Source organism: Cyprinodon variegatus, unplaced genomic scaffold (assembly GCF_000732505.1).
Source record: "Cyprinodon variegatus isolate N-32 unplaced genomic scaffold, C_variegatus-1.0 Scaffold584, whole genome shotgun sequence".
Lineage (NCBI taxonomy): Eukaryota > Metazoa > Chordata > Actinopteri > Cyprinodontiformes > Cyprinodontidae > Cyprinodon > Cyprinodon variegatus.
Genome location: NW_015151037.1, coordinates 334,486 through 343,890, shown reverse-complemented (window position 1 = coordinate 343,890; position 9,405 = coordinate 334,486). Strand labels below are relative to the sequence as shown.

The following is a 9,405-nucleotide window of genomic DNA, read 5'->3' as shown; positions in this document are numbered from 1 at the left end:
ATAATATTTTATATTACATGATTTATAGACTTCATTGACTTCATAATAACTATACACTGTGATGGGCCTATTTGTTATTCTAAGTTAAAGTTAATCTACTGATGCTATGAAACAGCCAGTCTGTGTCAAAGTGATACATTCATTTTAAAAGTCTTCCGTCCTCCTATAAATGAGAACATCATCGTTATAAGATGCAGTAGCGCACAGATTAACATTCACATATCACATTGCAACCGGTCTAACAAGGGAGTACCAATATGGCGTCCGATGGCTTCATTTCAAACCTGTACTACCAATGAGCAATCAGCAATCCAGTGAATAGAGATCAGTGGTCTTTATCCATGCTGGGAAAGATCCTGACCTTTGAATAAGGAGGCAGGGAAAGCAGGATAAAGCCTTAGCCTCGCTGCATGCAGTTAGCCTCGCTGCATGCAGTTAGCTGCGCTGCATGCAGTTAGCCTCGCTGCATGGAGCTAGCCTAGCCTTGTGCTAAATAATTCTATAAACCTGTCAATCAGCCGCACGTTCTAACAGACGAACTGTGACGTCAGCGCTGTGGAGGGAGGTGGTGAACAAGTAAAGCTGCTTTCAGCTCTGGATGCTGCTCCTCAGGATGCTCCTATCTTTGCAGTGAAGAGGAGCTGCTGAGCTGGACGACTTTAACCAGATGGGGGAAGATTTATGGAAATACGTCACCAATCTGAAGAACGAAACAGCTTTACTTGTCATTAAATATTAAATATTTATCTTGCACATCTAAAAAAGATATTAATATATTTCTAAATATTTTAATTTGATTATTTGATTTTTATTCGCTTTTTTTCTATCAGGGTCATTGGGTGAGTAGGGTGGCGCCCTCTATTGGCCATCAACCACTGATAAAAGGAAATATTAGTCTCAATGTTTTCCTCCCAAATGTTTTGGTTTCTCCCAAAAATGTCTTCATCCTCTGAAGGTTTACCCCCCACCCCCCCTGTGTGAGATCTACCTTTTTCCCTCCATCTCCTCCAGTCTAGACTCTTTTTCCACATCTTGTCGTCCCCCTCACCCCCTGACCTCCCTCCATTCTGCGTCTCCCCCTCTGCTGGGCCCCGTGCAGAGCCGGCCGCCCCCCCACGTTGCGCGCCTATTAACGGGCCTTGGTGGCCTGTAATGATGTCTCTCCTGTCTGAGCAGCTGCTGTAATGCTGAATAGGAAGGGAAAATGAGAGATTCGCCACATCAGAATCATTGTTCCTGTGCCGCCGTGTGTTTCAGACAGGAGGGAAATGAAGCTTCCACCGAGGCTCCTCCACATTCGACCAAACCTTTTTTTTTTCCCTTTTTAAATCTTTCTGTCTTGGAGGTGTCAAAGATTGCTTTCATTCGGTTTGTTTTCTAAGATGGCTAAGAAGAAGATGGAAAATGAACAGAAAAAAAGGCTGAATTCAAATTAAACGAAGTATGTCCAGATTTATAATTTCAATGAACATTTGAGGAACTGAAAGCAATCAGTTTAATTAGGATGCGTTTACCACTAAAACCCAGCTCTTTTCCTGGTCTTTATCTCTCAGTTCTTCACGCTTGCGTCCATCATGGCAGGACGGACAACTGCTGCAGAATCTGTCAGTCAGCTGCTTTATTTCCAGGGCGATGATTATGACAGGATGCCAGCAGCTGCACCACACAGCGACAGACACGGAAAAGCACAGAGGACTCCATCCGATTCAAGGATTTACTGGCTTAGCGTACATTCATAGGCGTAGCAGTGATTATATGTGAGGAGGACGGGGGATACATGAGGACAGTGGAGAGAGTTCAGTTCAACAGTATCAGTTAACCCTGATTAAAATGATACAAACCTCTCTAGTTTTATTATCTTCTAACACTATAACATGAATCATTCTATCTCTGTTCTCCCACTCTGCAGAATCTGTTTGGCTGTGACTCCATCCTGGAGAGAAATATCAGCTGTGCTGCTGCCATCAACACCTTTGTTTCTAGATGTTGGAGCCCAGCCTGTTTTCCAGTGTAGTCCTGTTTCTCTGACTGTGACTAACTGGATGTGCTCTCTTCATCCTCTGACATGGGAGCTGGCTTGGAGCTCGTCTGCCTGGCTGTGTGTTTCCTGGACGGGGCCGCCTGTGGAGCTGGTTGACAGTTGCCTTTTGTATCTATGCTTCTTTTTCTATGTCTGCTTCTGTCTCCTTGAACCCCAGTGGGCCTCAGCAGATGGCCGCTCACACTGAGCCTGGTTCTGCTGGAGGTTTCTTCCTGTTAAAAGGGAGTTTTTCCTCTCCACTGTCGCTACAAGCATGCTTAGTGTGAGGGATTGCTGAAGAGTCAATGAGTCGATGCAATCAGCTGGTTTTCCTTAGATAGAAAACTTTGAATCAATCTGACTGGATGATCTGGTGAGCAGTAAAGTGCCTTGAAATGACATGATGTAATTTGGCGCTATAGAAATAAACTGAATAGAATTGCATGTGTTTCACTAATATTTTTCTATTGTTCAGTTTAATCACTCTTGAACATCTCAAGACCTCGAATTTGGGGCTTTAAGTCGGAACCAGTAGACGTTTATGAACATTTCCATTTTCCACAAGTCTACTTTTTAAGGTTTTCAAATGCTCCATTTCCACTAGCCCTCATTCGTAAGGGTGGTGCAAATGGGGCTCAAGTTGGGGTCAGAGGTCAAAAGTATTAATGTTTATCACTCCAGTAGAAGTATAAATCCTGCTGTTTAAAAACACTTTTATAGAAGTTAGAGGATCTACTTCAGCTTTTTACTCCAGTGACAGTTTGTTTTGGTCCACTCTATAAAACCTGGAACTATTTCTGACATTTTGAATTGAAAAAGTTTCCTGGATGGAAGAGAAACGTCTTCAAACTTGGAAACAAAGTCCAGTGGATTGTTTTTTAACTTTTTTATGACTATGACCTGGTTGACTGAGAATCTTCAGCGACTGATTATGGAAATAATAACTGATTAACAATTAATGCTACAGTATAAATTAGAGAGCTGGACATAAAATACAGAAGGAATACTAAAATCTAAACACTTAGGTCTTAAAAGTCCTTCTTTGAGGAAAAGTTTCCGGAACTGTCAGTGACTGAATGAGTTTGGACAGTTACACACATCAAACTAAGTACAGCAGGTATGACTTCCACTTCAAATATCCTCCCCTTCCTCCGCCTCAGGCGATTTTTATCAAGTCCACCGTGTTTTATTTCAAACAGTTTTACTTATATAGATCCTTCTAATTGGTGTGTTATGATCAGCTGTATGTCACCACATAGAGTTATGAATAAATTAAATCCGACTGCATCTAGTTAAAATTCAGTCTGTCAAATATGGGCTGAAACTGATATGATTGGATAAGCAAATCCAATGAATTCAGGTAATTTGAAGTGAATTAGGTTGCATAAAACTGAACACAACCAGATGGTAGAAGTGAGGGTGTCAGGAATGGGTTGTGGTTTGTTGAACCAAATGCAGAGGCAGGGAGGCAGAGGGGATTTTTGTGTGGATTTAATGAAAGGTTAACTTAAAACAGAGGCAGGTAATCCAAAAATCCAAATATAAAAACAAAGTCCAAACACAAACAGGGAACCAGGAATCCAAAAATCCACAAATCAAAACAAGAAAACGAGTCAAGACGAACCAGAAACCATGGAGACATCAGGGGGATCACAATCACAAGGACAAAGGCTCAGAGAGATGGAGTTGGAGAAAGTTTGACGAGGACCCAGCAAAGAAGAACAGAACAGAGAGAGTATTTATGGGAGACTGAAAAAAAGCAAGAACTAGTGAACAGATTGGGAGCAGGTGTGAGCAGAGCAGAAACAAGAAAGGAGCAAAGGAAAAAAGGAGAACACAAGAGGGCAGCAGAGGGCAACAAATGAAAAACTGAGAACTGAAAATAACCAGAAAACACTACAAAATAGGAATGAAACCAAAAAAAACTAGAAAACATGGAACAAGGTAAAACAGAATACAGAACCAAGACCATGACAGAGGGCTGATTCCATCCCATCGTTACCACAGAGGACTCGTACCTGTGTGCGTTCAGAACACTCGGATGCTTAACTGGGAGCAACCAGCGTTCGAAAATCTTTCCCTTGTAAGAGAAGCAGCTGTTATTTTTAGCCGTGTGGTAAATAGAACATCTAAAGGTGTTTTGACCCCTTTTAACTGGAAATTAAATTAAATATAGATTGCTGCGTTTCTAACTTGATGTTATGTCCAGTTTTCCTTATAGGGGTACTAAAAACAAACCCCATCTGTCTTATCTGAGCCTGATTGAGATCTCTGTAACAGTATGTAGACCACCAGCACTGCCTCCATCTGCTAACTTCCACATGAACATATTCAGTAAAGGGTTACTTACAGATCACTGTCTTTGGTTCCCTGTTGCCCCACATCTGCTGTGCAGCAGCTCCTGGAGGCAAGAAGACAATAAACAGGTCAGTAACCTGGATGCTTTCTGCTTTCTGTTAGGGACAGTACTAAAAAATTTATCATTTTTGCAACAGAACCAATATTTTGCTAGAAAATCAAACCAAGGAGATGCATTTTTGTAAGAAAGCTTTATGACTGAGGAAGTCCTCTGGACATAAGACTGGGAAACTTTTCTCCGATCCCTTTTTTTGATCCCCTTGATATTCTAGAAATAAACACAATCATTGATAAACTAAAAACACCTTCTACAGGCCATATTCCTGCCTTTCTTATCAAACAGTAACATATTTTCTTTTGAAATCACATCATTACATTGTTCTTTATCTCCTTTTAAAATATGTGAATGTATCAAATCATATCAAAGATCAGAGCATATGTTCCATATTTTTGAATAACTACAGGCCTATATCTATTCTTACGTTTACAAAGTGGACCTCCATCACCGTGGTTATGATTCTTTATGACCATCGATATGGTTTTATGAAGAATCGCTCCACATATACGGCCTCTCAAAGGTGAAAGGTTTCATCCTGCAGTTCAAACTGTGACTGTTAGGCTGTAGGTGTGTTTCTGTGCTGATCTGCGATGGAACGGTGACCCCTCTAGTGTGGATCCTACCTTGTAGCCATAGACTGCTGGGATATGTAGCTATATTTGCACAGGCAGGAATTTGTTTGATTAAAGGGTTTTAATGCTCACAGAGCTAAGCTAGTTCATGGAGTTTGTCAGGGCTCCAGTGTTGGTTCTTGTTTACATGATTTATCCAGTGTGGCATCTCCATTTCTGTTTGCTGATGATGCTACCCTGTTTTTCTTACTCCCTGTTGTGTCTGAGCCCTCCCCCCACAGCCCCCACCCCAGCAGAGCCGTAAACACACCGGCTTGTAGGCAGTGCCACGGATTCACCAAATATCAATGATAAACTTTACCTTAATAAACACCTGCACCGCGGCAACGTTTTCTAGAATGACAGCGCGTGCCTTGTGGGGGAGGGGTCTGAGCAGTCTGTACACGAGCGTGATTGACACTGCTAAGTAGGGGTGGGTATTGCCAAAGAAGTCACAATTCGGTTTGAATCACGATTCACAGGCCACGATACGATTCTATCATGATGCATCACGATACTTGAATTATTGCGATGCATTGCGATATTTCCACTGAACACTATTAGAAATAAATACAGCCATTACCAGTGGCTGACTGGCTGAGTGTGATCTGGGTAGTGTCTTCCAATTGTTTTTTTTTTTTAAACCAAAATGCTTCCAAACATCGGATTTGAAATTTGACGGAGCCGGACGAAGTTTCTCAATCTCCTCCATGTTTTGTTTTTGAATGACTCGGCGCAGTATCCCGTGGCCGGAAATGCTTGTGACACAAGGCAGCATGCGTCAACACATCCACAGCGACATCTACTGGACTGGAAGTTGTATTACACTTGTTTTTGGCTGATGTTCTCCAACCATTCATGCAATTTTATTTATTCATTTTTTTTATTAATAATCGATACTTGGCGTCAAGAATCGATGCAGTAGATCACGAAAATTAGAATCACGATGCATCATCATGACGATTATTTAACACAACCCCTACTGTTAAGACTTTTCTCCTGGCTTTGATTGGTTTATTTCTGCCGATGGTATTGCGACCTCTGGGGGGAGCCAGAGGGGCTTGATATTTTTCACAGATTATCAGCCTCATATTGCAAACATGTAAACATTAGAAGTCTACAAATGTTACCCAATGGTCCTTTACTCGACTTAATCCGTGATCATTTGGCTTATTAGGTCTTTCCCTCAGAATATCTGGACGGACAAACGATCTGTCCAACAGGTCATTGGTGAGAAAGCTGCAATGCTGGGAAATGTGGTGTGATTTAGAGTTGCTCAGGTCCAAGCATTTACTGTACGCACATGGTGCTATACAGCCAGGGGCGGATTTAGGATATTTAGGGCCCTAAGTGGAGACAGACAAGGAAAAGTGATTGCATTGCAGCAGCTTTTCGCTGCAGGGATCGAGCGCACCAAACTCTGAACGAAGCTTTAATGAAGACACCTCAAACTTCTAAAGCATATAAAACGGTTGGAACTTTGTTTAGTTTGCATTAAAATAAAACATAAAAGAACAAAATCCCAATGAGAGGTTAGTAATGGAGTCTTCAGTCTGTGTCTAACAGAAGATGAACATGTCCCACTCAGGCTGCCATACATTAGATCAGGTCTGTCCAAAGTTGGTCCTGGAGGGCCGCTGTCCTGCAGCTTCTAGAGGTTTCCTGCTACAGTACAGCTGATTTTCACTGGCTGCTGATTAACAGGCTTTTGCTGAACTGCAACCATCAGAACGAGCTGCTAAAGGACAGCGGCCCTCGAGGACGGAGTTTGGACCAGATGTTGTAGAATTTTAAAACATTGAGCAGCTTTTGGACATAAGGGACACTGAGACCTTCCCATGTTGGTGTCTTTGGGAACTTTTCTCTGGGGTCAGTTTTTACACCACAGGCTAAAACTTTACATCCAGACTCTGTTCATCAAGGGTGGATTTAGGAAATTTGGGCCCTCAAATTTGAGAAGACAACACATAAACAGACCCTTTCTCCAGATAGATAAATGTTAATAGAACAGACATCCATTATCTGTTCTAGGTTGTGTCCCTCTCTTCTTGTCCCTTTTCTTCTTGTTTTCCTCTCTATGTTTTGTACTCAGCTGACTTTTCATGCCGTCTCTAAAGGAATGAAAGATTTTTTCCAAGCACTAAGCTCACTTAGCTGATTGCTCCTTCCTGTGTTTCCAAAAAGGCCAAAGTAAATAACCCAGTCCTTCTTTTCACTGTAGACAAGCCATGATCTGCTTATCTGTTCTCCATTTTTCATTTGGATGAAATAATAGCTGCATGAATCATGACAGCAGACAAGATAGAGGAGAGCAGGAGGCGGGGTTACCAATCTACTTGCTCTGGAGAGCAGAGTTCGCTGCTTTTAGATGTTGTCTCCAAAGTCTCCAGTAGCAGAAAAAAGTCGCTAGATTTGGCGCTAGGAGCTTTTTAGAAATCAAAGTGCTAGAGGGGTCTGAAAATCACTAAATATAGGGACAAGTGCTTGGTGACCTAGGTGCCCTTGGTCCCGCCCCCCCCGTATACAGCGAATATGGACGGAAATCTCTGAGGAGAGTTCATGACACCTTACTGAATTGGTGCCATGAAGAATTAGGGCAGTTCTGAAGGCAAAAGTGGGTCAGACCTGGCATTACAGTAGCAAGGTGTATTTTCTGTGCTGTTGCAGCATCAGTGTTTGGGCAGCGATACTGAATTCCTGTAAGGTGGAATCATTTTGTGCCCAGCACTCAGAGCATGTAAGTGAACACAGTAACGCAGTGCAGGAGGTCATGGTTGGGATGCTAAAGACTGATGGGAGAACTAAGCTTCCCTGCATAAGCAGAGCTCAGCTGATGCCTAGAAAATGCCACTGGAAGCAGAATACTGTCACCTGCAAATATACAAAGACAACATCCAGGGTAGTTTAGACTGTCAGTCACACCGCATGTACAGTATGTCCAATATCACATACAGTCTAATCTGGTTTCTAAACAGTCAGGGTTGGGAGCTTGGCAGAGACATAAAAGGCGCTGGGAGGGAGGGAGGGGTTCATCCTGAGTGTAAGCTCAGCTGTGATGTAACTGTGGATGATGGCGGTGCCGCAGTCACTTTATCGTTTGAGGCAATATCCTCAGACAACCTCAGCCTCTCTCTTTCCTCTCCTGGCTTCTCATTGGTGCCATCTCTTCCACACCCAGCACCATCTCTCTCCGCCTTGCAGGCTCCTCGTCTTTGCTGTCATCCTGGTCATGCATCACTGCCTCCGCTCTGCATCCAGCCCAGCATCCCTCGCCAGCAGCAGCTCTTCCGCATAATGTGTCGGTGTGAAACGTGTTTGCTGCCAAACGTTCCCCCCTTTCCTAAGGCTGCATATTGGATGAAGAAGCACATTTCTAATCACCCCCAATGTGTTTAGCTCTGTGTATTTGAAGCCTCCCCACACATCATCAGAACCTTTGTCCTTTTCCGTGTCCTCTGCTCCACTCATCATCCTGGTCTCTCACTAAACTGGACCACGTCGTTCCGTCTAAGTCCTTAATAATGGCAGATCATTCAAACATCCTTTTGTATTCTGTATATTTCTGCCTCTGCTCTTTGTGGCATCTCCTCTCCTCCACTTGCTCGTCTCTCTGACTGATGGAGGGTGGGGTAATCTGCACCCGTTGCCATGACACCAGACAGCCCTTGCTTGGCGAAGGCACGTAGCTTCCTCTCCGCTCTATTTCCCTGGAGCCCTCGGCTCGGGAGCGTGTGTGCTTCTGCGTCCGTGCGTGCGGGCGTGCTTCCGCACGTGCTCGGATCTGGCAGACTAAACGGGTTTCAGTGCAGCATAGATTTATTTGCTGCCTCAACATGTTGACTAAAGCAGGTTGGGGACAAGAAAACAAACAGTCCATCCACCAAGTCAAATAAAGACTTCATGTTTCAATCCAAATATTCATGGAAAAAGATTTCTATGAATCGCAGGCATGTATCCGACAGAATGACGGGAACGCTCGGGGATCCGTTGCACTTTGGGCAGCAGATACTCGCATCATATGCTGACCACAAATCATATGGTACACACCATTTCGTTTCCCAATGCAGAGATTTTTCTTCTTTTTTTCAGGCGCGCTGTTAAGCTGTCTCATTCTGAAACCCTAAACTGCAGGAGGATATTTTTTCAGTCAACACACAGCCCTCATCGTCGCCCCTAACACTTTTTGGCTCTTAGTTAACATCATCATTTTTATTATAATAAATTATGTCTAGACAACGCAGATAATAGAAACCTATGGAGATGGAGGTGCTTTGCTTTCTTCCAACTTTCCTCCAAGTTCTTAAGAAGTAATAGAGGGGGAGGAAGAATGGGGGAAAAGAATCTGAGGGGATAGGGTG

The 9,405-nt window shown here is 43.2% G+C and overlaps 1 long non-coding RNA gene across 3 annotated transcripts in view; it reads right to left on the bottom strand.

Moving 5' to 3' along the window:
• The window catches only part of LOC107095921, a 155,503-nt gene that overhangs the window by 105,573 nt on the left and 40,525 nt on the right, over window positions 1-9,405 (bottom strand). For all 3 annotated transcript variants that reach the window (XR_001481766.1, XR_001481768.1, XR_001481767.1), the window contains exon 2: window positions 4,371-4,421. This is a non-coding gene — a long non-coding RNA (uncharacterized LOC107095921). The remainder of the gene's footprint in view (window positions 1-4,370; window positions 4,422-9,405) is intronic.